At 40.8% G+C, this 27,653-nt stretch overlaps 1 protein-coding gene and 1 long non-coding RNA gene across 5 annotated transcripts in view; both read right to left on the reverse strand.

Annotated features, from left to right (window-relative positions):
- Positions 1 to 27,653, reverse strand: part of ARHGEF4 (Rho guanine nucleotide exchange factor 4) — a 216,203-nt gene that overhangs the window by 144,322 nt on the left and 44,228 nt on the right. The window lies entirely within an intron of this gene.
- On the reverse strand, positions 1,908 to 27,522 carry LOC121074885. 2 transcript variants are annotated; one of them, XR_005822596.1, is made up of 4 exons: positions 27,446 to 27,522; positions 26,986 to 27,188; positions 23,183 to 23,227; positions 22,316 to 22,359 (listed from the first exon to the last, which is right to left on the reverse strand). It is a non-coding gene; the product is annotated as an uncharacterized LOC121074885 (long non-coding RNA). The 2 variants fall into 2 exon arrangements; XR_005822595.1 differs by lacking the exons at positions 22,316 to 22,359; positions 23,183 to 23,227 and adding an exon at positions 1,908 to 2,601.

Consider the following 27,653-nt stretch of genomic DNA (forward strand, 5'->3'; position numbering starts at 1 on the left):
TGATTCTGCAGCTTAAGCAATAAAACAAATGGAAACATACTAAGCAGTACTCAGAGCCTCAGTCACTACCAAACCCTACCGTCCTGCACCAAAAAATCTTTTCTGCCTAGGTCGGTCACTAGATATCACGTATGCATCCACAGATGTTTGACTAGAGCTTTGGAAACCTCAAAAATTTGAGGTTATATGCCAATACAGCAACAGCTTGTCATTTCCACATTTAATAAACTCCCACCATGTTTATTGCAAAGCTGTTGTTTACAAAACTTCTTTATGCCAGGCCAGACTTCTAAAAATTAGGCTTCCTTAGGTAAGAAAATTACATTGGCATGCTCTCAAAATGTATAGACATAGAGCTTTGCTGGTCAAAAGGACAAGAAGCAATCCCAGTGTCAACTACAGTTTGTTAAAAATAATAATAATGAACTGCCCATAGTCATCTACTCAGGCAACAAAAACAACCTTATTAACCACTTGAATTTGAAATATTTGATCAGTTTGGGAAGTATAAAATAAATGGTATTGGTCAAAGTTTAGAAATTGAAATTAAAGATTTGTACAGCAGGAAAGAAAACTGAATTCCTTTTGTTCTGCAGTTGTTTGGTCAGCTGCACCACCATTCCCAGCAGGGTACTGTGGTGTTCAGGCTGGAACAGAGTCTCCATTTCACTTGGGAAGGTGGACCAGGAAGATTACCTGTCTCAACGCAGAAAGGCTTAACGAGATAATGAGAAAATCTAAAGAGGATATGCTGAACCATCAAGAGAGAAAAGAAATAAAGGAAGATTCTCAACACAAAATAATGTGTAAAGCTTAGGGCTGGGAGGTATCAGCTTCACGCTGAGAACTCTCCTCAGGCATCTTGAGTCTCTCCTCAGCTCCAGTGGATGCTTCCACAGTGGCACATGGTCACTGCAGAGACCGGCTCTAGAAAGCGCTATGATAGCACATGTGGCAGAGAAAAGTCCTTGAACTAGGAACACGCAGCTCATACTTTCAAAAGCAGAAAAAAACAGGACTGGACACAGAAAGCAGTAAGAGAACAAGACCATTAATGGTTTTCCATTATGGTTCCCAAATTGTAATTCTCAAAATTGGAATGTGCTTAGTTGGTTAGCAGAAAAGACCACGAAAAAGGGATACTCACTACTCTTAAAGATTGCAAGTCACTGACATTGATAGACATGTCCTACCTTTCCGCCTTTGCATATATCCTATTTATTCTGTTCTGGGGGGTGGGGGGTCCTCCTCAAAAACAGTATATGAGGATGTTGTGTACTTCAGAGTTAATGCGTTAACTTTTCCTTTGTTAACAGCTGGATTAAAAGCCCAAGTCTGTCTCAAGGAAAGGAGTGTGCACATTTCATCCCGTTCACTAGTAGCCATGAAAAAAAAGCAACCTAGCACTGCACTGAAGCAGAAATGTCTGCCCGAACAAGTCCTAAAACAGGAAGAGCAAGCATGGGTGCCTTGAAAATGTTTCAGTCCTGAGCAGTGTATGGGCAATCCAGCCAGCACCTGCTATGTATACAGCACAGTCTGCTGTTATTAATTGTTCTGCTTATGATTAAAAGCACAGTGCAGTGTAATAAAGAAAACTGAACAAGGGAGGGGGGGAACTAAAATGCTTATGCTGCCACTTAGTGGTTTTAAACGGTATTTGTTGCTCAGTATATCAATCTAGCTTGTGCAGCTTCCAGACTCTCATAATCCAGCCTGAGTCATGATACTCTACTCAGAAATGGCAGAAAAAGAAAGAATTGATAAGAGACAAAAGTGGAAAGATCATCACATACAAAGAAGTAGAAAGCCTGGACAGTAATCCAAGCAGCAAATGTCAACTCATCCAGTTCCCTAAAACTGTATTCAATGTGTCAATACTAGTGAACATTTAAGGACAGTTTCTCTTTTTGACAAAAGCACACTAGCACAAGAATTATGAATTTTTCCTTGTTTTCCTCTTTCTCTGTTTCTTGTGTAGCACCACGTATACTACGAGCACTTACTGAAGGAAACATACTTAACTACAGCACTATTTAGACGAAGTTACTTAAGAGCAATAATGAAAGGCACTGGCTGCTACTGCAAAATACACAGAACTCAGCTTTACTAATCTTTCAATGCTCAGAGGGAGAAACCTCAAAGATTTAATTCAGATGACTGACAATGACCAAAGCTCAGGCAGTTTCCAGGAGCAGGTACTGCACTATGTACAAATTGCAACACCTACAGGTCACAACTGAACATTAGAAACTGATGTGCATTTACATCAACAACACGAGTGAAATTTAAAGCTTTGGGATGGGAAGGACACAATTTTCTTTTCTGGCATTATTTTAATTTTTGCACAAGAGAGTAGATAAAAAGAAGGCTGTGACCACAAATCACTGGTGTTTCTGTCCAATCTCTGTCCATGGCTGTGGCTGGTAGCAGCAGCCCAGTGCAGAGAGTCCCAGTCGGCAGCAGGTGGAGCCCAGCCATAACGCTCTCCTCTCGGAAGTTTCTTTCATCTTCACTCATCTGCATAGCTGACTTATGACAGGCAGAAGTTGAGAACTGGATTTTTCTGGCACAGTAAAGATACACTTACTTGTCCTAGAGCTGTGTAGTACAGGAAAAAAAAAAAAGTAAAAAAGTCCCCTCACTTTCTAATCATCCACATTCGTAACCTTTTAAAAACTCCTTTCCCAGATGGTCTGAAGGAAACCAGAGAAATATGCACTGAGTGAAGTTTCCAGGGATATGTGGCTCCCTGCTTTGGTATAGCTAGCCAAAGACATACCAGAAATCTCACTCCCATGTTCAACTATTTTGCATGACTCCAGCTCAACAATTTAGAAATACAAAGTTTAGGCTGCTTGGACAAGCATCTGGATATACCTTTGAAATTTATAAAAGTGGAATCTAAACCTTTGGAAATCCTGCCAGGCATAGCATGATGCATGCTACTTTACCCTCCCAAGAGATCTCCTCATCCCTACCTGAGCTCTACAACAAAAAGCAAAAAGCCAACATTTAATGTGAAAAGGATTTGTATCTCTCATGCACTGCTCAGACCAAGCCTGACTTTCATTCCTGACAACCTCCTGTTATTTGAGAGTACCTCCATTGAATCTGCTAGTCCTTCCTTTATTAGCACTGCCTGTCAAGAAAGTTTGCAAAACTGATTAAGGCAAAGTAAGCAGTGTCTGGAGCACAGAGAGCAACACAGAGGAGTACGATTCTGTTTCTGCTATTAAAATACTGGGGCTCATCAGAGGGTTAGTGTTGCTGGTTTTCCTTGTTTTCCTCCAGCACTGCACAGCAGAGTATACTTACTCTTCGCTTGTCTGTCGGAGAGAAGACAATTCGTGCTTGGGAGCCATCATCCATCATGCTGGAGATTAAGCAAAATTAATAACCTAAAGCACCAAGAAACTGAGCAGCTGAACAAGAGCTCAGTTAGGTCAGGCAGGTCTCATGGGTGCAGTCAGTCATTAAATGTCCCAGTCTATCCAAAAACTCAGATGTGCCTAGGCTGGCGTCTCTACCAAAGCTGCGGCACATGAGGACTCCTCCACTCCTGCCTGGAAAAGCATGCTGATGGGTGGAAAAGCTTAAGACCAGCTTACTCTGACTTGCTGCTCTCAGTGAAGCTGAGCCTCAGCCTGTGGAAAGCCTGCTTCCTTAGGCTATTAAGGAATTTCAACCTGTTATTTCCTTCCTTTCCAGAGGAAAGAACAAGCTTTCTAAAACAAGACTTCCACCCATACAGGCAGAGCAGCTCTCTAGGGTATGAGAAAATACTCTGAAGGAAAAGAGAGCCTTGAACATGTCAAGTATTCAAGCCTTTCTGTATCCTCCTCTCCCACAGCTTCCTTTTAGCCTTGCAGCTAGTCTACGCTCTCTGGACCTAGTCTGACCTGTTCATCCCCAAACGCCCTTACTTCCTTTATCCCTGGCCTGTCTCATACTAGGACATCTTGGGCTTTCTTGCTCCGCTTCTGCAGAGCAGCAAGTTACCTGTCAGTCCATGCTCAGCTGCCATTCCTAGGAAGTCAAGCTTCCTTTGCAGGCAAGTGATCCCACAGTGTGTGAATACTGAGTGTCAGCTTTGCATTGCAACTGGGAGGCCTGGAAGGCTCTTACAGAGACATTAGGGCTCCCAGCCTGCAAAGAAGTCAGGTAATTCAGGTACCTGAACTTTTTCTGTTCTGCCTTTTCTGCCTCAGCTATTGAGGCTTAGGTTTTGTCAGTTTTAGAACAGTACCAATCAGAAATACAAACACATACCCGTAAGCATAAACAGAAGAATAAACTACTCTGAAAGCCCTGGCCAAAGCATGTTGTTTTCGAGAAGCCCACACTAGATTCCAGAGAGCAAAACCAAAGCTCTGTACCCGCACTGCCCAAGCAGGTAGGATCTTCCTCTACGCACAAAAAGGCTCACACTGGAAGCGTGGCTTGATCAGTCCAGTGGCACAAGGGAACAGTCATCCCAAATGGCAAAAAACTTCGCTTGGCTGGCCAAGGAGACCAGACAGAGGAACTCAGTAACCTCATGTATCTGCTGACAAATCTACAAACCTTACAGGACAGGACTGTAATACTTCCCTGCACAAGAGAAGTCAAAAAGATCTCTAGAGGAGCTCTTCACAGGGAATACATCTACCCCATACAGTCTAACATCAGATTAGGAGGCCCTGAACAGGCTGCTGTATCTGCAGAACAATAGCATTGCATGGAGATACTAACTCAGACCCCAAGAAGGCTCCAAGCTGTACCACAATGGAGTTGCCCCCTAGCAGAGGTGATGGGTAGTCAGTCAGCTTGCCCCAAACTGATGCCACACAGCTTTCCTTTCAGGGCACATGCATATCCCCCGCAGTCCCACTACTCTCAAATGGGAGATCCCAATGCACATTATCACATCCTGGAGAATAGACAGATGCCAAAGGAAAGCCGCAGCCAGACCTCCTCCACCAGAGGGGTTGAGTATCTGTTTTTTCCCCAAATACACAGCTGTTTTAACAAAAGTTAAAAACTCTCCCTCTGAACCTTGGCTCATTCCAAAAGTGAAAAGGTTGGATTTTCTGACATACTAGAAGGCACAGAAGAGGTCTTGGCAGGAGGGAAACAGCTTTGGAGTGGCTGCACAAGTCACAAGTGGTTTGGCAGAATTTCACTTGCTCAAACATTCAACTTCAGATGAAATGCGTTGCACCTGAAGTTCAAAATCAACACAGGGCATTGATCCTTTAAAGCACAGTATAAATAAAAATACAGCATGTAAAAACACTCAAGATTATACAACAGTACTCCAGAACACACTTCCTCAATTTCTCTGATGGATTCAGTTGTTTTGTGGGTCTCCCAATATAAGCAATCCTGAGCAGTCAACATAGTCCTTAGTCTCCGGACTTCTATCAGTAAAAGGAATTTTCTCTATTATTAGAGAAAAATCCGAAACAAAAATGTGTTCATAGCCATATGAAACCTTGCTCTTTCTTGCACTAGGTCTGTTGTACCAGTGGTATGGCTGTGGGTGGCAGGAATAAGTCATAAAGTAACAGAAACACTTCCTCAGGGATCCTGAGGGAGTTAGGAGCTCCAAGACAAACCACACACTCACAACCCAAAGAACTCCTCTGAAGCCAAAGCCAGCTCAGCACCAGTTTCGTCACTCCATTTTTATCTATCTATTTATTTATTTATTTGTCAGTCTTCCTTTTTCTTGCACAGGTAATCAAAAGTTCAAACAAACCTCTCAATACTTTTCTCAGAAACAGGCTCATAAGCCTGTCTCAAACTGCCGCCACCTTTCACCGGGGAGGTAGTGTAACAGTACCTCCCCCTCTGGAGTCAAACCAGAACAGCTAAAGCTGGGGCCTCCTGTCTCTCGCTGCTCTCCTGGGTCACCTCCAAACTATTCTCTTTTTGTCCTTTTCACTGCTTCTCTGAACTCTGAGATCAGTCCCAAAATTTTAGCTTATTGCTCTGTTGCAAATCAAGTTCTTGATCATCATCATGGTGATGATTATTAATTTGATTAACCATGACTGGACAGCTGCCATACAGGACCTTGTTCTGTCAGGATTTCAGGCAGGATTTCTGCCTACTGCATGGATTGGCAGAAGTGGCATATTCATGAAGTTTATCACCTAGAGGCTTTGCTATACAGAAGTGCACGGAGAGCTAGAAATACAGCTATGCCATCATGTTATTACTACACTTGTCCTGCTCTGTCTGTTTTTACCTTATTTGCCAAGTAGAAAGGCAGCATTTGCCTGTCTTCTCAACTGTATATTTTAAACATAAACACCCCGTAAGATTATATATGGAGTCCAGTCTGTCCTTTCTTGAAAGGTCAGACACTTCTATAACACTATAAATATTCAGTTTTCCTACATACTTCTGCAGTACTTTTTCACTGGGAATCTGCTCCTTTTGCAAGCACAGACCATGATACTTCAGTTGCTGCAGTCTGCAGATGACTCCCATACACCCTGGTAACTTTACTTAATCAAAGGGAAGCTCTTCGCAGCAACATCAATGGTCATTCCCCATCCAATATTTACTACTAAGGCAATACTGAAATTGTTAAATTTTGTTGTTACTGATCACGTCACCATCAGATAAAAACCCATTGTATTGGGTCACGTGCCCACTCTTCAATCCTCATGCTCCCTCACTTCACACCCCAGCCCAAATGAACATACTGAGCTGGCTATAAAAGGAAGGGACAAACTGAGAACACTTTGCTGCAAAGCTCTGATATCCTGCCCTAAAATATCTCCAGGATATCCCTTACAACCATAATGGCGCAAGGAAAAGGGCTACAAAAGGATAAAACTAACAATTCTACTCAAAGGACACAGTCAGCTGATACATGGGATACCACCTTGCACTGATTGTTTCCCTCTGGCAGCCAGGCTGTTAGTGTCTTGTTTCTGACTGTAAAATCCAAATGGTTCAAGGAGTAATGCAAAAATGATAGTTCAAACATCACTTTACCCCACTGTTGTCTTCAACTTCAAAGTGGAAGAAAGAGGGATTTCAGATACAGCTCTTTTATCAGTGCTTCCTGTTAGTTTACATTTCTGGCACCAAGCACGGAAGTTGGTTCACATCCATCTGGGTGGGGGCAGACAGCTGTGCATGACCCATCAGCATGACGAGTCAGGACACACTAGTTCAGATGCAGGTTTATGGTAACGTGGTTGAGAAGGTTCTCTGATGGAAATGGGTCATCTGCCTCCAGCTCAGAGATCCAGAAAATTGAGCACAAGGTTGTCTGTACAACTTTGCAAAATGTTATCAGGACATCCAAAACAGCACATCAAACTCCAGCACATGTACACCATGTCCTCTAAAGACCTATCTCTAAATTATTTGGATTAGGAGCCATCAATTTAATACACTGTTCTTGGAAGAAGTAACTGGGGCTCAGAAAGTCAAAGGGCGAACACATTTTTTCAAGCTAACAAAAGCCACTGACAGCATATTGGAGCTTCTCACTTTGGGCAATTACCTAGACATAAACAATACAACTGTTGCATTTCAAGAAGAATCCATTTAACAGCCCTTCTGTGTTTTAAGTCTTTTAAGTCTAAGCTTAAGTTTTAAGTCGGAAGGACTTCACATAGATGAAAGTGCTTTACTGGCATCTCCTGTGGGGACATGGCTAGTAACAAGTAGCATGCAAAAGATGTCTTTGATATAAATCTGTATTTGGCTATGAAGAGAGAAGAACTGAAGAGAGATGACGAGGATCTGCTCCTGAAACATCCAGTTTACGAAACATCTGCAGTCTCTTCATATTCTTGAGAGACAACAAGTAGATTCACTGACCTCTGCTGTTCAAAACGTGGCCAGTTATTTCACATTTATACTATTTAGAATCATTTTAGTAGTGATCAACAGCCACAACTGGTGCAGTAATTTGTATCTGTGTCTGAAAATGCTGTCTGAAGTAGCAAGGCCCGTGCTATGAGTCAGCAAGAGCAGGGCCAGCAGGCTCACTCTAAGGTGGCAGACTCACTGGCAGGAGTACATGCAGAGGTAGAGCAGCTCTGCAGTGGGACAGATGAGCTACTCTGTAGGCAATTAGGGGAACTTTCTGGATCAGTTGCCCTCGTCCTTACAGGAGATTTCAACTTCCCAGACACAGGCTTGGAATATCATACTGCTGTGAGAAGCAAGGCTGGGAAATTCCTAAAGCATATTGAAGATAATTTCCTGTCATGAGGACTTTGTGAGGCAAAGAGGAAAGGTGCCTGCTGTTTGAGAATAGGGAAGGCCTTGGGGGAGAGGTGACAGTAGGAGGCTGTCTTGGCCACAGCAATCATGAAATAGTTGAGTTCACAATTTTTGGTGTAAGGAGAAAAATGGTCAGCAGAGTTGCCACCCTGGACTTTAAGCTCCTCAGACAGCTAGTTAGCAGTATGCTCTGGGAATCTGCTCTAGAGGGTTTAGGGGGTGAGTGACAGCTGGTTTCTTTTCAAGAACCACCTTGTAAAAGCCCAGGAGCAGGCAATTCTACTGTGCCACAAGTCAAGCAAGAGGGGCAGAAGACCGGAACTAGGGCAGAAAAAGAAAATGTATTATCTCTGGAAGCAAGGTCTGGCTTCAGAGGGAGAGCACAGAACTGCCGGTCGCATCTGCAGGGCGGAAACAAGAAAAGCCAAAGCTCAGCTTGCGTTGATGCAGGCCAGTGGGGTGTCAGACAAAAAAAATGCTTTTTCATGTACGTCAACAGCAAGAGGAGGTTAGAGAAAAATACTGGACTGATACGTGATGCAGATGGTCAACTAACAAGTAAAGATGAGGAAAAGGTGGAGGCGCTTAATGACTTTTTTGTTTCAGTCTTTAATAGCACGGACAGATCTTGGGCTGCCCAGTCCTCAGACTTGGAGGACCACGCCTGGGGGAGCAGTGACGTTCCACCTGTACTCACTGAAATTGTAAGGGATCGGTTGTATCAGCTGAATATTCCATGGGGCCAAGTCCATTGGACTTGACAGGATTCACTCCAGAGTATGGAGGGAGTTAGTGGATGTTATAGGTGGACACCTCTCAACAATTTACCAGAGGTCTTGGGAGCCTGGGGAGATCCCTGCTGACTGGAAGCCAGCCATTGCCATACCCATCTACTGAAAAAGCATGAGAAAAGAGCCAGGAAACTACATAGCTATCAGTTTAACCTCAGTCCCTGGAAAAGTTATGCAGAAGGTTGTCCTAGGGAATACTGAAAGACAGTTAAAGAACAAAGCAATTATCGGGCACAGTCAACGTGGGTTCCTCAAGGGGAAGTCTCCTTAGTAATCTGATCTTCTACAATATGGTCACCTGCTTGGTGGATGAAGAAAATGCAGTGGATGTAATCTGGCTGCATTTTAGTAAGGCCTTTGATAATGTCCCTCACAGCATCCTTCTGGACAAATTGTCCAACTGTAGGATAAACAGGTTCGTGCTAGTTTGGGTGATGAACTGATGAACTCCCCGAGCTCCCCAGCTGGAGGAGAGGGGAGGCTGAGGGGTGGCCTCGCTGCTCCCTGCAGCTCCCCAAGGAGGGGAGACAGAGACAGGTGCCAGGCTCTGCTCCCCAGCTGTCGATGGCCCAGAGCTGCACTAGCGGAGGCTCAGGCTGGACACTGGGGGAAATCCCTTCACTGCGATGGCGGCCAGACACTGGGACAGGCTTTCCAGTGAGGTGGTTGGTGTCCCGAGCCTGTCGGTGTTCAAGAGGTGCTGGGACAGTGCCCTCAATAACATGCTGTAACTTTTGGTTAGCCCTGAAGTAGTCAGGCAGTTGGACTTCGTATCTTTGCAGGTCCCCTCTCCAACGAACTATTCTTTTCTATTCCAGCTTGCTATTTGTAAGGGCATTCCCAACATCTTTCCTCCCTTTGGAGTTACCAAGGAGACAGAGCTGCTCAAGGAGTGTGAACTCATCCAGTTCATGTTTGCAAGCATAAAATGAAAATCCCAAAGGGGCAAGGTACCAACATCACAGTTTACTTTCTCTGTCAGGGTGACTTCTGCCTCAGGGGAAGACAGACACAAATAAACTGGACAGCAAAGTTGTACAACATACACAACTCAGCACAAGGAAACACACAGTTCTAATTTTAAGCAACTAAATGCCATTTTCAGATTCCTCCCATAGACTATTATGGTTTAAAGTTTTCATTTCCAGGGTCTGGGGCCTTGTTCTCAAAGAATGTGGTAAAGTAACTTCCTTGGCATCAGCTTTAATTCACAATGTCCATGTTGTACAATGTGCCAGTTGTACAATAAGCCTCAAACATTTATGAATAATTTTAAAATAATGTTATATCTCTGTATCAAAGACTAAGAGTGACTAACAGCAAGATCTCAAAAGGTTCACTTATTTGCAAGGCTGAATTCTTACTTTAGTGGGGCTTTATAATACCCCCCTCACAAGAATACAGCCTTGTGTTCTGTTCCCCTTACTTCTGGGGCTTGATACAAAAGTAAAAGTCTTATTTTTTCCTCTCTTGAAAGCCTCATTTATGAGAATGACTGGAATAGGATGAATACTGTTCTCAGAGAGCAAAGGTTATTCTACTTCCACAATTAAAGGTTTCTTTCAGAAAAAAAAAACACTGAGACAGAAATTTTGTTGTCTATGTAAAACTTTTCCACATATTACTTACAAAAACATGCAAAAAAACTTGTCATTTTGAATATGATAAATACACGTTTAAGAATAGATAAAAAGATCACTCAAATTTAGCAATGCTGTGCACACATGGATAATAAGAAGAGGATTTACTATAAAGACCCCTTTGCCCAATAGCCCCTGCTTCACATCTGCTCCCATGCCTTGGTTGGTCCCTTTGCCCGTGAACACCACAGCCTACTGCCTCTCATTCCTCCCTGTCCCTAGGGAGGAGGGTGTTATCTGAGGATCCAGATTACCTGAGAACTTGCTTTCAAGCACAAGTTATTCTGAAGGGTGAGGTGGTATCTGAAGTGTCAAATATATGCAACAGTAATTCACACTAATACTGAGTGTTCAGCATTTCTTTAGTTTTTCTGTTGTGTCAATGTCACAGTTTTTGATGTCTAACTAATTTCTAGACTGTTCATAAATTCAAGCTGAGGATGGACTGAGCATAGAAATGTAGCCTATTAACCCGCCACTGCTGAAAACAGTCTCTTTTGAAAATCATATGTAAATTGTCCAAACATGTCAACAGGAGAAACTGTTCCTTCTTAACATATTTTGGCCAGCTTTCAGACCAGCATATTCATCTCTCCAGAAAGTGCCTTGTGCTTACATATGCTTTATTTATTTCAACATAACTTTAGCCTCTCAAGCTCAAATCTGTCTTTATCTTTGTCTGAGATGCTGATCTGATTGAAAAAAATTACCCCTGTAAAAAGAGGCCACATACATTCCTTTTCTACAGGCCAAAACTGAGTAAAAGTGAGGAAATTATTTCTGACTGTAGAAAAGGCAGAATAAATATTCTTATCCATCTACAAAATGAGAAAAACTTTCTTTTTCAAACAATTCGATGCCAAACTTCTTACCCTGTAAAATTTTCAGTACAAAACAGAGGGGATGATCTCTTCAGCCCAGTAATGAAATTAGTCTTTCCAACGAAAATACTTCCTGCACGTGTTTCTTACTTGTGAAGGCAGCTGCCTTTACATTAACCTCTGCATTTGCACAGATATCCCAGCTCAGATGGTTCTTTGCAAGAAGCAGCAGTGTCATTTCCTTTGAAACACTGAACTCCCAGCGTTAACAATGTGGGGAAAGTTTGTTCTTCAAATAGCATAGATGTGTCAAAATGGAAACAGAAATTATGAGATGAATAAGATGATGACAATCACATGCCTTGTAAAGCAAAAGCAGATTCTATGTATTTTCATATGACATCCTTACAAACTATCAGCCCGGTTCCAGTGCCAGAAATGCAAAACAAATACAATTCCTTGACATAGATCCATATGCCACTAATTGCAGCAGTGTTCCACAAGTGTGGTTTCAGATATGAGGAATTAAATCATTTCCAGGATAATTGTATTCTACTTTGACATTTCATTCTTTTTGGCAATGCATGTAAATGTAAGATTTTAGAATACCATTTAGGGATTTTAGAGGTATTGATCAGGCAACAAGAAACAACAAGGAATGAGCCAGGCTTTGGACCACAGCTCATCCAAGCTGCAGTTGGTTTGTCAAAGTTGTTGCCCTGCCCTGACATAGGCTGGGGTACAGGTTGGGGTACAGATTAGCCCAGCTCTCTCACCAGCACTGCAGACATCCTCCATGGCTCAAAGACTCCATGATGATATCCCCCGGAAAAGAACCAGGCCCCTCTCTGCAGCTGGCAGCGGAAATAGAGCCCCAGCCTGGAACAGGCCCTGGAGGGGAGCTTCTCCACTCCTAGCCCTGTAGGGCACAGTCCAGCTGTGCACATCTGCAGAAACACAACTCAGGCTATTCCTCTGTTGCTCTCTGGTTGACTCTAAATACTGATGTGGGGATGAAGTGACTGCATTAGAAATGTTGAAAAACAGATGCTCTGAATTTGGCGAGAGTCAGACCTTTGTGCTACACTTAGCAACATGCCTTTCCACAGACTTGTGACAGTCTAATTCATTACTGCCTTTCAGCTTCCACGTTATTGCCTATTACTGCCATTCTGCCCAATGCACACTGCCGTGATGCTGGATGTCACATCAGAACATTTTCAGTTGGCAAGTGAATGCCTCCTTCTAACTGTGGGTGGTCTTGGCTTACGGCTCAACTTTCAAGAGCGTGGTCCTCATTCCCAGGGCACCAAAAGCACTTGGCACAGTTCATGTAAATGGGGTGTGGCACTGAACGGCTACTGAGATACCCTATAGAAAATTGTTTTGTCAGTCAAGCCTTGCTTATTGCATTGCAAGCCTAGTGAAAGAAGCTGCTGTACTAAAGGAAGGATAAAAGAAACATATTCAGGAGATACTGAGATCATATTAGACTAGCTTTTTATCAAAAGGTTTATGACAGACAAAGCAGAGTTCACTCCACGACCGCACATCAGAAAGCTTATGATACCTGGCTGCTAGCTGAAAGACCCAACAAGCCTATAAAATGTAAGCATTAGAAAGGATTTCACTTGCAAAAAATGCTTTACACAGTAAGAAGGTACACAAGTCAAGGCAAAACAAAGCATTTTGCTGAATTGTAATTCCAAAGTAGTCAATAGAGCGCTATCACTCTTATGCAGCTCTAAACCATTATTACTGGGAGAATTTTCTCATAGCTTAACACAGGACTGAAGTAGCCTCAAAAACTGCCAGGCACGACTTCACTGATTCAAAAGAGAAAGGCACAGATAGAAAGGGAGATAAAAAACAAAACTTGAGATAGACTGCCATTCTTATTTTTTCTGTTCTTTGATACAGAAAGACAAGAAATGCATGGATACAAAATTTGTATTCTCAGGCTGTAAAAAGTCACCACCTTTGATTTAATCTAAAAATTCTTTCATCTAAATCCCTTTGTTTTAGCAAACAAAATGAGTTTTAAGTTGGTCAGATATTCAAGTAAAATCATGCACCCAAGTATGGTTGAAACATACAGCAGATGTTTCTCAAGCACAGCTGAAATTAAAAGTACATAAGAATAAGAGAGTTTTTATATTTGTGTCTTCCTTTTTCCCATGCATAGACAATAACAGCATTGTCAGCAACCATGAAGTTGCAAAAAGATTCATTATGAAATCAAGTATTTGTTTCTCAGTACAGAAAATAATTTGACAGGGCAACATCCAGCTTGTTTAAGAAGTTCTAGTGATACTCTCTTCAATGTATTTCACCTGCATACCTTTCTTTTAATACAACCTAGATGACTGTAGACCCAGGTTGTTCTTTGGCTAATTTTAAAAAGATAGCAAAAGTTAAGGAGTGTGGTTTACTTCTGTGTGCTTCAAACCTAAAGGGGCTGAGAAACTTACCTACTCACAAACAAGCAAGTGGACAAACATAAGAACTAGGAAAGTATAAGCTATCAAAAAGATTTCACCCCTAATGGTCTTCCGAGTCTGGCTATAAATCGGAACAGATTGGCTGTGACAATCTGTGCCACGTCTTTGACAAGACCCAGTCTCCAAAAGCAGACAGAGATGGAGAGATTATCTACCTCACAAAACAAGATGTACTTGAGTCTTACACTCCATAAGAAAAGCTAATCTTTATTAATTAGTTGCCATAGAAACTCTCGGCTTTGGGAAAGGTATGAATGGTAGGTACATCAAGATCAAAAACATATTACTTTTAGCAAATGCCTGCATCATGATTTGGATAAACAAACAGGAAAAAGTTGGCCTATTTTGAGAAGTCTCACAGAAAGACAAACACTACTAGGGTTCAAAATGGAAAAATAAAGTAATTAATTAGAATAAAATACATTGGAAATCACAATTATTACAGTTCCTTCAGGCTTTCTGGCAAAGACCTGTGACATTAGCTACTGGTGCCTGAATGATGAACAACTGAAAATATCAAACCAGCAAGTAAGAAACAGCAGTCCAGAAACAAGGTGTGAAGGCCCATGCTCTTACCGCCTGCTGGATGATGCATTTAACAGAGAGAGGCCAGGTGTGATGGTAGAAGGCCAAGGATCTTAGCAAGAGTTCTAAATTATCTCTTCACAGAAAAGAGGACTTCTGGGAGTACATTATTCAAGCTGACTTTGGCTTCCTTTCCTCTTTTAAGAACTGTCTGTGTAGATCATACTTTTCCAGGATTTTACACCTCTTACCCCAGAGAAAAAAAAAAGATACACAAGACTGATTTCCCCCAGCACTGAGATACAGCTGCTTCATCGGCAGAATGGAGCCGAACAAAACAGAGCGACAGCACAGAGCCGGCAGCATCCAGCTGAACCTGCCGAGCCGGCAGAATGCAATGGGCAGAGCTGAGCTCTTGACAGCAAGATGGAAAAAGCTGAGGAAGCAGGTTTTTTGCTATTGTTGTTTTTTGTTTGTTTGTTTGTTTAAATACAGGGATGTTTGTCTATTTTCTGTTGTATTTGGGGAGCAAATGAAGAAAAGAAGAGAACAGGGAGAGGCAAAAGACTTTTTAGGCTTCCGGTTGATTCTTTTTACATGGTGATATCAGCTATATTATTTTGGAGTAAATTCAGTAACTGAAAATAACTGTGGAGTACACTACGACCATAACTGCACACCCCTGCAGTAATAGTCATCTGTTCTCTTACTGCAACACCACATTTCTGGCTTTTCCACTCAAAGATATAAATTGGAATGTCCTTTGAGCTTTCTTTTGCTGAAATGGTGAAATACAGCAATGTAGGATGTATATAATGCATAGTATGCATATACATATCTTATTATATGTAAATTGATATAGCAGTGTAAAATGGCTGTCTTTGAGATTAATTTTTAGAAGTAATTCTATAGAATACTTCAATTTTTGTTCAGGAATCACATGATATTACCTCTGGGATTATTAAATGTTTTATTTTGGATCAGATATTTTTCATTTCATAAATAAATGAAGGGCAATCAAATAGCTTGATTCTTTTGAAGATGGCCAAAATTAGAATAAGGTAGCGTTCACGTCTCCTCAAATAAATCAGCTAGCATTTCTCAAAAAAAAAACAAACAAACACCACCCCCACAGCTGATTTGGGAGATGATCATTTCAAAATTCAGACCAACGTTTGTTGCAACAGTTGTAGATGTGCCAAAACAGGAGTTGGCAAACAGGTGAGAGAGAGCACAGGCATGGCAGCAGTGGCTCCGTGCAAACTCAAGGTTTGCTTGTTTACCCAGACATCGAAGCAGATTTTGCTGTGACGTCAGTTCCTATCTTGTCCCATGTTACTTCACCATCAGCAAACAAGCTAGCCGAGGTGTTATGGCATGATCTGCAATTCCTGAATACCCATTCCCTCTGAAGAAATAGTTGTCATCATTGTCATTGATGATAAATATTTAAACCTTTCTGTTTCAAAACAGCCTCCTGAAGCTGGGATCAGTCTTTACCCTGGGATGTTAAGCTTCAATCTGCATGAATCTACACAGAAAGAGAGCTTTAAAATTACCTTCATGCATACTTACTACAATCACCTTCCAGCATGCATTACAGAAACTGTGTGATAAAAAACTATTATAATTAATAGCAGTGTGGTATCTGATACCAGCTCAAGCACTGTACCAACCACAGGTGCTCTAGAATAACTTTCATAACAGTATGAAAGTTTACCGTCTTATCCATCTGGTCATGATTACTTCTGCCTGCTGGTGCTTTCAAGTACATTCCAGTTCTTTTCACCACTTGAAAGCCACCTGCACACTAACCATCAGTATTAGACCTAACTGGCCAGAGCAATCAATGTAGCAGATGTGGTCTGAGCTAAATCCACTGAAGGCACAGTGTCAGTTGAAAACAGAGAGGTCACATTTATTAGACAATGTTAAGGTTCACTTTCAAAAGATATGATCTCCTTTACAGTCAGTTCTAACTGTCCTAGTCATGGTTATCTTCCCATCATTTTTACCCTCTCTATCACAGAGATCCCTAAGACTTTCATCTCACGCATCTCAATTCCCATGAAAAATGAATGAAGTATATCCCACATACTGTTTAATGACATATATTCTCATTTATATTCCAGCCACTAAGCACTGGAATATGTATAAACTAGAATTTGAGCTAGACAATAATTCACTCCTTAAGTAAACTGTGTAAGTTTATCTCCATTAATAAGGACACACTATAACCTGAAAGATGTTTTTTCCTTCCCAGAACTGCAGAAATAACAATTCTTAGCCCAACTTCACTTTGCTCACCTTTGAAAGCTCAGGTGATAGTGCATGAAATTGTTGTTTGTTGCTTTACATAAACTTTGTTCCTTCATACAGCTGGTTATTTGCTTCTTAAATTATTATACTCAACCTCTTTTTAAAACTCACAGAATACACAGGATTTGATGCTTATCTGCTGTAAACAGATTTGTTGAAGTTGTATAAAAACTGAAAAGGTCAAATTGTAAGCTTGATCAGAGTTGTCTATTCAAAATGTTGAGCTTCAGACTGTTTGTTAGCCCCCACCTATTTAGCATCATTTTAGAAAATTGGCTTAGTGGAAGGTAGTTGAAATGAAGAATTGTTCAGAAGGAACCATCCTTTGCTGGAGCAAGCACTGCATGAAATTCCACCTGTAATCTTAGCATAACTCATCCTTTGAAGACTACATCAGTATTTCACCTTTATTTTTACCTCTGTGACATGAAAGGTGATGTTTCAGCTGAGAAGTGTTTCAGCTATATGTACAAAATACCTCCAGTGGCTCCAGACCCAGCTGGTTGAAGTGCCAGGAACAAGGCTGTCCTATACCAGCAGTGCTTGTGTGTTGCAAGGTGTTAATTTTTTTTAATCTTCGTCTTGCGTATTGCATTAAACCACAAAAATGTTGTCACTGACAATTAATCTCATGCAAACTCTTGTCTTGTCTCCTGGGATTTTTATTCAGGCAACAATTCTCGTGGGGTCAAAAGTTAAACCTAAGGCTATGTATAGGTCTTGGTAATTTTTAACTTTGTGGTGTGGTTTAATCACACAGATTTTCATTCTTCATTTATATGTTGTGTACAGGGTGAAACCCTTTTCTTAAGGAACATTGTTTAAGTGCTACTAGATTGCAATCACGTTAATTGAAATTCTGCTTATCTAAGTAAATGCTCATCTGTATGACCTCAATAACGTTACGGAAAGTTTCTCAGCAGCAAGCCCTATTCTTGTTTTGTGGGATTCCATCTCTGAAGAGAAAAAGAAACTGTGACTCCCAAGCAGCTTGACTTCTTTGCAGCACAGCCTGCCATATCACCAGAATTGTCCCTTTGCTGGCTGTTGACAAGGTACCAGTGACCACTCTGCAGGAAATCTGGATCTGAACATAACATGAGCTTTGATTACATGATTACACAAAAGCTGACGAAGACCTTCAGGAGGTTTCCCACACTTTTGCCTGTAAACACACCATTCTTCAGCCCTGGATGTTACCTTTCACATGTACTCCTCTAATCTGCAAAGTTTTCTTTTCTAAGAAATAAATTCCTACTTCTGTTGGAACATATATAGCTTACAATTTGTCACATATCAAGACTAAATTTATAAATAATCTTAGAGGTGAAGAAATCCAAGTGATTCCACAAACGTAATCTCTATTATCTTCTCTCAAGCAAAGGCTGAGCAAATGGATGTATTTGTTAAGTCCCATCAATGAATGCATTTTAATTGTACTGGCTGTTATAGCCATTCTTCAGTGGACATCCTCTACAATGTAAGCCATGGATCAGTCTGTCTTGCAATAAAATCGATAGGCATTACTATTTATTGAAATAAGTATTAATCAAAAATGTCAATGGCTTGAATGCAGGATTTGCTTCCAACCTCCTGGACTAATAATAGCACTCTTGTATTGAAGATTTCAGATGGTGCCTGTGTGTGCGTGTCTATCACCCCTGTTAATTTACATACATGAAGGCAGGTTAATCAGGAATTACCTGGCTGCCATTAATTCCAGTTTCCATTACTATCAAAGACTCATTAATTTTTCAGAGACACTTTTGCATGCTAAACAGTTCTACCTTTTCCTTTATTTCTCCTTAAGTCCCTTTGAGGCAAAATTCACTCTCTTTTTCACTTAGAAATAGTGAGGCTTCAGTTGACACTTCACTTCCTTAATAACATATCTTCACTGACACAGTAGCTAAGAATGATCCAAGCCTCATTTCATTTTTCAGTTAATAGTATTTTCAGGCTAATCTTCTGTTCTGTAAACGAGCTCTTAGTTTAATCCTTCCAATTTATTTGCTTCTGATACAGAAATATATAGGTTCTGTACTCTCATCTGGTATCACATTCTTTCACATACTGCAGCAATTTTTCCCCATGCAGACTGCCCCTTTTCGTGCACTATGCAGTACTTTTGGTTTAAGAAGGTACATTGGTATTACACAATGTTACAAAACTGTCTGAGGTAAGAAATTCTCAATCCTGATGATTTGCCATATACTCTAAGGCTTAATTCACTATCAGGAAGCAACTTACTGCTTTTTAGATGGAAGCCATTGCAGAAGTAAAATATATAAATTCTCACCCTTCCTTAGTATCCAAAGTGTTATTAGAAAATTTAACTCTGGCCATTGCACTCATTGTGCCAGCGAAAAATGCACTTTAACAAAAACATTTTACTTTCTATGGACAAAATTAGGAGGCTGTAGTTATCTCAAGTTGAAAAACATTCACCTACAACTACTTCAGTTCCTCTGAAAGTAAGACCTTCACAGATGCATTTAGCTGTGTTTTTAAAGACATTTAAAAACACAAGACTTTTTTAATATTTTGAAAGAGTAAACATTCACAGCACTGACTATGATATTCATTCTACATGTATATATAACCCAGGGGTTCTTGCAACCATATGTGCAATCATACAAATTTGTTGTTTTGCTTATTAAATGAGACATTAGCAGCCCTCTAAGATTTTAATGAACAGGTGTGTATTCTGGTCTTACCTGTAGAGTTGTTAGTCAGGTAGTATGAGTTGCTATAGATGTTACTATTGGATCTAAGATGACATTGTCAGATTGTCATTTCAGCTCCAGCTTTATATGGGCTTGGTTTAATTTATACTAGAAGTTCATTAGCTAAACACTGTCAGTCTTTTTCAGTCAGTTTTGCAATAAAGCAGTTCCCACCCAACACTGAGATGGTGTGTTTGTCTCTTCTTTATAGCTTTTGGTGCTATTCAGAAAGCTGGAGCATTGGCATACGGAAAATCCAACTGTACAGGACCACCTTGATATCTAGAAGTTTGAAACCTGAGATTCCACACGCTCACTGGATGCAAGAGGTCAATACACCATTAAAATATTTACACCATTGTGCCTAATAATTGAGCATGCTCAAAGATCACAGTAGTATACCACACACCACACTGTCTAGATAAGATGATGAACAACTGATAAACACATTTTTAAAACAGCTGTATGTAACAGTAATGCCTTAGTTTTAGGCAAAGGTTGTGGCAACATCCACAGCCATTTTTCAATTAAATATCCAAGAGAAGACATGTAACAGCAATGTTACAGCTTATAACAAAACCAACACTTCTGCAGATGACAAGGCACATTTTCATCAAGACAAGATTCTGACTTCTGCAAGGGTACACAGCAGGGTCTCTGCCTCTATGAAAGTGGTACAGGTCCACCTGAAAGCAGAACTCCTTGTTTAAAAATCGCTGCTATAGTTTCACTGGTAGGGAATAAGAGGCTGACCTGAAGAGCAGAATAACCAGACATTATTCTACTGTCCATTTTACAGGTATTTTAGAGGTGCCAAGGCTGAAACTGACAAAGATTAGCCCAGGTAAAAGACTGATAGTCATAAAAATGACAGTCATTTTATTAGTCATAAAAAAATAAAACACAAGGTGTGGGCAGACACCTAACCTGTCAGGATAAGTGAATCTCTAATGAAACAGATGCAAGACCTAAAACTTCTACAAATATCATATTTGATTTCTTAAACCAGAACAAAAATCCCTCAGAGAAACACATATATTGTGGACCAACTCGTCAGTCTGACGCATGTAAATCTGAGCTTTGCATATTGTTCAAAGAAAGAATCAGCAAATCCAGGTTCAGATCCAAAGTCTAAGCTGGATAGGCTGCAAAAACTAACCGAGCAGAAGATGCACAGATTTCTGAGCAGAATTAAAAGAAAGTTGTGGCCATTGAGACAGAGAAATGCATGAAACACTTTGAAAACTGAATCTGACATGAATTTAGGATGTTCTACAGCTGTGCAAGACCGCTTTTCAAAGATCATTGTATACTGTGTTCAGATATTCCAGTTTTAGCTAAACTTGTTGCTTTAAGAGCAAATCTGCTTCTGTAGTGGTGGAACACACTGATTTTATAGGGAATAGTTCAGAGATACAAGCAAGAGCTGCAATCTCAAACCATTTTCCAGAAAAATGTAAACATGATCTTCTGTCTAGGTATTGTTCCCCCAGAGCCTTTTTTATCCTTTCTAATTAAGCTAGGAAAAGCTCTTATTGCAACAACTAGTCTTCAAGGAATGCACAACAAGGCACTCCTTAAAATCCTACAATGTGGAAGTCCACAGCTCTATCACCAGTACCCAGAACAAGGGTCTCTACCAGCATTGTCTCTATTCACCTGGTGGGACTGCCTAAGATACACGACATCAGAAAACGGGATACTGCCGTAACCTTGCCATTTGCCTCTGATAGTGCTGAGCAGAAATGCCAGTGCAGTGCTCTGACAGCTATTCTGAGAGCAGCAGCAGGGCTCCTAAAGGCTCTGCCTGCGCCTGGCTGCTCAGGCATACACTGGCCTTTTAAAGTGGCCAGGAATTGTTTAGCTGGTATTAGTGGCCTGGAGCTTTGGTTCAGAGAGAACAATAGGCATACTATTTTAGAGGCTTTAAAGGTATTAGTGGCAAATCTGCATCCGTGCCTTGTTTACTGCTGTACCAGTGGTATTAGACAGGAATTGAAAATAACTGCAACAGGCTGCTTGTTTTGAAATACTCCATGCCAACAGTGAAAACAAGATTATTATTATGGCTATCATGAAATACAGCAGTACTAACCAGCATTTTCTGGTTTTGAAGTTAAAGAAAACAGTCAGATACCTTAGAACTTTGGTATTGCACCTCACAAAAACTGACCAATTATGGATCATCTGAGCCAGTTCTGATTTTCATTCAATAAGGAGTTACATTTTGATTTCTGTATGTTTCTGTGAAAACTTACTATTTTCACACCAAGTCAAGTGGACAGATATACAGAATATTTCAAAGAAAGGGTTATTTAAATTAATGAAAAAAACAGCAGCTGAAAACAATGCAGTAGTGCATCTGTAACAACCTCAATATCTTTTTCTATTTATCTTGGCAGAACCAAAAATAAACATATTAAGCCTTTAAATGGATTCTTATAGGAGATAAAAATCTTGATTGGCTAAGATATAACAGCACGTCACTGCTGATACATCTTCAGAAGATCAGATGTACAAGCAATTTTGTGTCTACTTTGACCAGGCAGTGAAAGGACCTGTGATGCTGGCACACCGTTATGCATGGTAAAATCCCAGCTGCACGAACCTGTTGTGGGCCTAACATAAACACAAGCTCTCTACACTTCTAATATCGTGCAGGTGTCTATATGTCTGAAACCAAGGATGCAACAGTTTAAATAGCCTGGGACAGTGAAATTGGGGCAGAATGGGATGGTCACTACTTCTGATTACCCAGTGTCCTGTGCCTTCGAGATACAGTTCCAAGTATTTCACATCTAGAAAGGGCAAGAATGAAAAGTTAGGATGGAGAGTTGGGTTAATAGCTAATGGTGATGTCTCTTCAGTGTCCAGCCTTATTCCAGATTCCTGGCTCTCCCGGAAAACAGTCATGCTAGAAGGCAGCCTTACCAAAGTGCTGAAGACTCCTAGGGCTTTTAGAGCCACAGCCACTATGCAAGCCCTCCAGCCAGAAACAGATGGGGGCATTCTGGGAGCTGCAGCTCCCTCCTACAGCTGCAGGAGCAGGCTCATGCTAGCTCCATTTCCTCCTGCTTCTCCCAGCAGCAGCAGCTGATGTGACTTCCAGAGGAGGGCAAGGAGCACTGCAGTGACCTTAGGGTTAGCAGCATCTATCCCAAAGCCAAGGGCAGGCTTATTAGCTGTTTGGCCTTTCAGTCAGGAGAGGGTGATACTTTTCAAGTGTCCAGCTGCGAATATGGGTATCTTAAGAAAGAAAATCTGACTGAGAAATATGGTTAAGACCTCAAAATTGCTTTTCAAGCTATTTGGGTCATTTTAATATGACCCAATATTATATGACCAATATTTGGGTCATTTTAATATGACCCAAATCACAAGAATGTCATAGTGCAGCATGGTGCACAGGAGCAGCAAAAGACAGCTACACACTGCCTTCAGGTCAGCTTTCAATTAAGAGCCTTCTATTCCAAGAAAAATTCATAAACAAACAAACAAAAAGATGAAACTGTAATTACAATACACTTAAATTAACCCCCATTTTGGAAAAAGTCTGCCAGACTTAGCCAACATAGATTTAAGACAATGAACACAAAATGAAACCAATAGATAAAAACTGACCTGTCAATATCTCAAACTGAAACCAACAGAGATGGCACAAAGCTGCTACAAATTAAAATGATGATTTTCAGAATGGGTCCAGTTATCAACATAATACAGATGACAGCTACCACTTTTACTTGGTCCCGTTTTTCTCAAGAACTAGTGTCTTAACATTACTGTAGATGTCTGGTGTTTTTGTAATAAATAAATAAATGCTCTTAAGTAGTGGGAAGTATACACTGTCACCTTAAAGATATTTAGATACACCTAAGCAGCATGCTTTATGTTAAAATTTTTCAAAGTCATAGACTTGTCATGTGATAATACAGCAATACAAGTATGATGAGTCAATAGCTGTATCCCAGTAATGGAGAAAAACCTTCCTATTGTATTTTTCCTGTCCCTCATTTTTACTTCCCAAAGAATGCAGTGCTTACAGTAACAAAGTAATTCAGAAAAAGCTAAATTGATATTCTCAATGCAAATGTAGATAATTTTCAAGACAAGCTCCACACAATCCCCCTATCAAAGGTTGCCAAAAATGAGGCCTACTTTCCACTTAGAAGTGTTACAGTTTTTTTATAAACCAGTGGGCAGTTGCAGGTGCTAATTGTAGCTACACATTTTAGGTAGAAAATTAAACTTTTTCTCACTGTTACATCAAACAGCAGTTAGTTTCCACAAAGCTACCCTGTGCTGAGATTTACTGATGATCTTGCATGAGTGGCTGCAATTCTGTAGCATACTTTACCAAGAAATAGTTTGATGTGAAAATGTGTCAGTGAGAACATAATGGAAAGTGGGAATTCAGCTCATTACAATTACTCTGTTCCCTAAGTGTGTTCCTTCTAAGTCAGCATAATTCTCTATCACTCTTCAAATTCTAACATCTTAGATCACAGAATAATCCAATATTTGCTAATCCAATTAAACTTCCATTTCCCTTGACCCACACTTCCCCAAATCATCTAGGCATTTCACAGTGCACGCTTCCAGTGAAACCTGCAACGCGCTCCAGCCACCACCAAGCCGTCACTCTGAACAGGATGAAAGCCACAGCCGGTACTCAGTGTGAAACAGCCACCTCAGCCCAACAGCAGCCAGCAGCACGTCCTCAGTCACAGCACTGCTGAAGTTGTTAGATTCACAGGAATGAAACTGTCCCCAGAGAGTTACATACCCATCACTGAGGCTTTGATTTTTTCATCTGGTTGTTTTAATAATATGAAAGATAAATTTACACTTCTGTGCAACATTTTGTAATTTATTTTGTACCTAAAATGTTTTCAATGATAGTAGCATTCAATTGGTTGACCTAGCATACTTAAAATACAAAAAACACTTCAGGAAAATGTAATAAAAACAAATTATAATTTGTTTTTGCCTCATAAAATGCATTTGCTGCTACTACAACTCCCTGTTTAAGGATGTGGCTTGCACCATAAATTTTATGGTTTTCATCATATAAGAATCTCCCAACATACAGCCAAAAGAAGAGTTTCCTCTTTATTCTAGCAGAAAATAACCACTTTCTACAACAAATCAAATGCTAATACAGCAAAGCAAATTGCAAACTTGGTGAATGCACTCACTTAGTGGGCATCAGTTCCCAAGACAACTACTTTCTACATTCCCTTAGAACGACTTCATATCTAAGTCTCTCCTGCCAAAACAAAACTAAACCAAACAAACTCCCACACTTAGGAAAAGTTTGAAATTGCTTACCTTGAAGAAGCTCCGAAGAAAATACATTATGCTTAGCATTTTGGAAGGTTTAAAATGAGGAATTGTTCAATCTTTAGAACATCCAAGGCCTGGGTGAATTCCTACACTCCTGCTGTGTCTTTAGTTACATGCTTTCTTGTTGCTATTTTGGACGGTCTTAGTACAAGAGAAGCATGTGAGCCATGCCAGGAGCTTATGCTAAGGAGTTGCATAACAATTAGGGCTTATCTGTGCTGTGCTGTACAGTACAGCAATGCAAACAGGTTTGTTCACAGTTTACTAGCCCCAGAACACTTGTACTAGGCATGCCCAGAATGATGCCATTGTACTTGCTAAAGAAACTAAAGCTACTTGTGAGTGCTTCTAAAAGAACTGGAACTACAAAGGACAGCACATGTTCCCTTACATCCCCCCCAGCTTTCGCTTTTGCCAACTTAAAGTTCAATCAGTGAGCATTATGCGTGCTGCAGCATTTAAAAGCAAAGGCTCCCACAGTATGAGCTTTCTAGCTACTGCTTTTAAAGGTGAGGGCAAATTGCAGAACAAGTCTTTTGAAATGCAGAAGAGTACAGACATTTTTCAGTTTCTTCTTCTCTCTCACTTAACATTAATGTCTCTTAAAGACTATCTGTATTTCAGCAACATTCAACAACACAGAGGTGCAATTTATGCCACGTAGTAAAAAATCTTTCAACATTAAATTGCCAGGACTGAGAGTTACAGGTAGTCTACTCAGAGTGAACTTAGAGTGGAATAAAAGACAGCAACTACACAGTGCAGACAAGTTCTCAGAGCAGGATCACTCTACACCTCAACAACTGTCAGGCACAGCCTGTTATTGCATGCTTTCATTTATTTTTAATTGATCCATGGCTTATATTTGAACTATTCAAAATACCTGACACTAAAATCTTCACACCAAGAAGAGATGTTTGAGGGACCTGCTCCAGAGTAGTTCCTGATACTGTGTGCTGCTGGCTACAGGAGAGAAATCAGGCTAAGCAGACAGATGTGCTGTGCATCCAGCACATCAAGGCAGGAGGAGGGAGAAAATCCAACACCACAGCTGACGTCCCAGAACACCCGCAGAGAGGAACACCCACTCTAACATGAAACGCACTCTCTGATCCACCCTGTGCAATGGAGGATCTCTGTGTCACCGCCCACCAGCAACCACGTCCCCCACATGCCTTAGATTTGCAATACTGCAAACCCCTATATAGCTTCCAGCAGCCATTCTTCTTGCTGCTCTATTTTAAATAGAAATATTTTTGTTTTGGTAGGATATGCAAATAAGACATTTATTCATAAATCAAATACTTTAGAGCAGGAAGCCGTATTTTAACATATACACATTTTTTCTGCCATTGTGGGAATGGCATAAGTTAAGTATACCCAGTCATAAGGAAGGACACACCTAACTTGTTAGAAACTAGGCCAATAATTTCTAAATTGCAACATAAGGCTGGAAATACAATAAAGTCAGTGGTTTGATTTGCCAAACGGCAGTATTTCTTCAATGAAATCAGTCCTGCTATCTCACAGGATTTCATGGATTAAAGAAGGGCTTTCCCTTCAATCTCAATTTTAAGAGATATACACATCAATAATATATATATGTAGCAATCTTTTTAAGTAAAATTTAGATAAGAAATTAGAAGGTAAATAACAGACCTAAATCCTAAAAAGTCTCAAAACCCAACAACAATTAAAAATCCATTTTTTTTAAAATGGACATTTTAAAATGTCCTAAGAAGTGAGTGGGCCCAGCTGGAGTGTTTTCAATGCTTTTATTTGTTAATTCTGAAGTTGAAATTGAAGATTACTTTTCATGATTAATTCTGAAGTTACCACCTTTCATTTACACTCCGCTTATTGGAGATCTGTCAGGCACTCACCCTCCCTGCCCACTGGCCCAGGGAGCTTTGCTGCCCAGGCGCAGCTGAAGCCGAAGCTGACCTCAGGCTGGCAGCAGAAGGAGATGGCCACTAAGAGTAGCCCACCTCTCAGCCACCTTGGCATTTATTTTTCACAAATGAAAGGGAAAATAAAGCTATATTTGCATGTGAAGTGGTTTTAGTAAAAAAGCAACTTACATGCGTGAAGTATTTCTACTTCCTGGAGAGCCTCCTTCGCTGCAAACAGCACACCAAAACCAGGACATTGCCTCTGTCCAGGGGGGCTGCCATAGCTCTTGACTCCCCTTTCAGGTTCTGAAATGCTCATCTCCCACCCTATTCATCCACGCTTTACTCATTTGGGGTTGGAAGTAAGGATATTTGACCTTTTCACCAGATTCCTGTAAATCAGATGAGATCTGTTCTTCAGAGACTGCTACGTTTCTTGGACTAGTTTACTTCATTCTGCTTCACCAAATAGGATGTGCAGACTGTATGCATTCCCCTAATCCTGCAACTCTTTAAAGACAACAGTACTATTATGGGAAGTCTGCTGTCCAAAACTTCACAAAAATTGCAAGAAACTTCCTAGAAATCAGCCCTTTGCAAATCTGCATCTCAGCCCATCGTTATAGGCTATGTTAATCTCTTCACCTACCCGAACAATACAGGTTAAATTCGGCACCCATGCCCAGCAGGTGGCTGCAGGGGCTCTGTGAGGAGAGGCCGGCGCTGCCCCAAGCCAGACACAACCGGTTCTGGCTGGTTCCAGCCTGCTCCAGACGGTTCCAGAAGGTTCCACGCAAGGCGAGGCTCAGCCAACCAGAGGCTGGGGGCACCTCATTTGTAGGAAAGGGCGAGGGTGA

Source organism: Cygnus olor, chromosome 9, assembly GCF_009769625.2.
Source record: "Cygnus olor isolate bCygOlo1 chromosome 9, bCygOlo1.pri.v2, whole genome shotgun sequence".
Lineage (NCBI taxonomy): Eukaryota > Metazoa > Chordata > Aves > Anseriformes > Anatidae > Cygnus > Cygnus olor.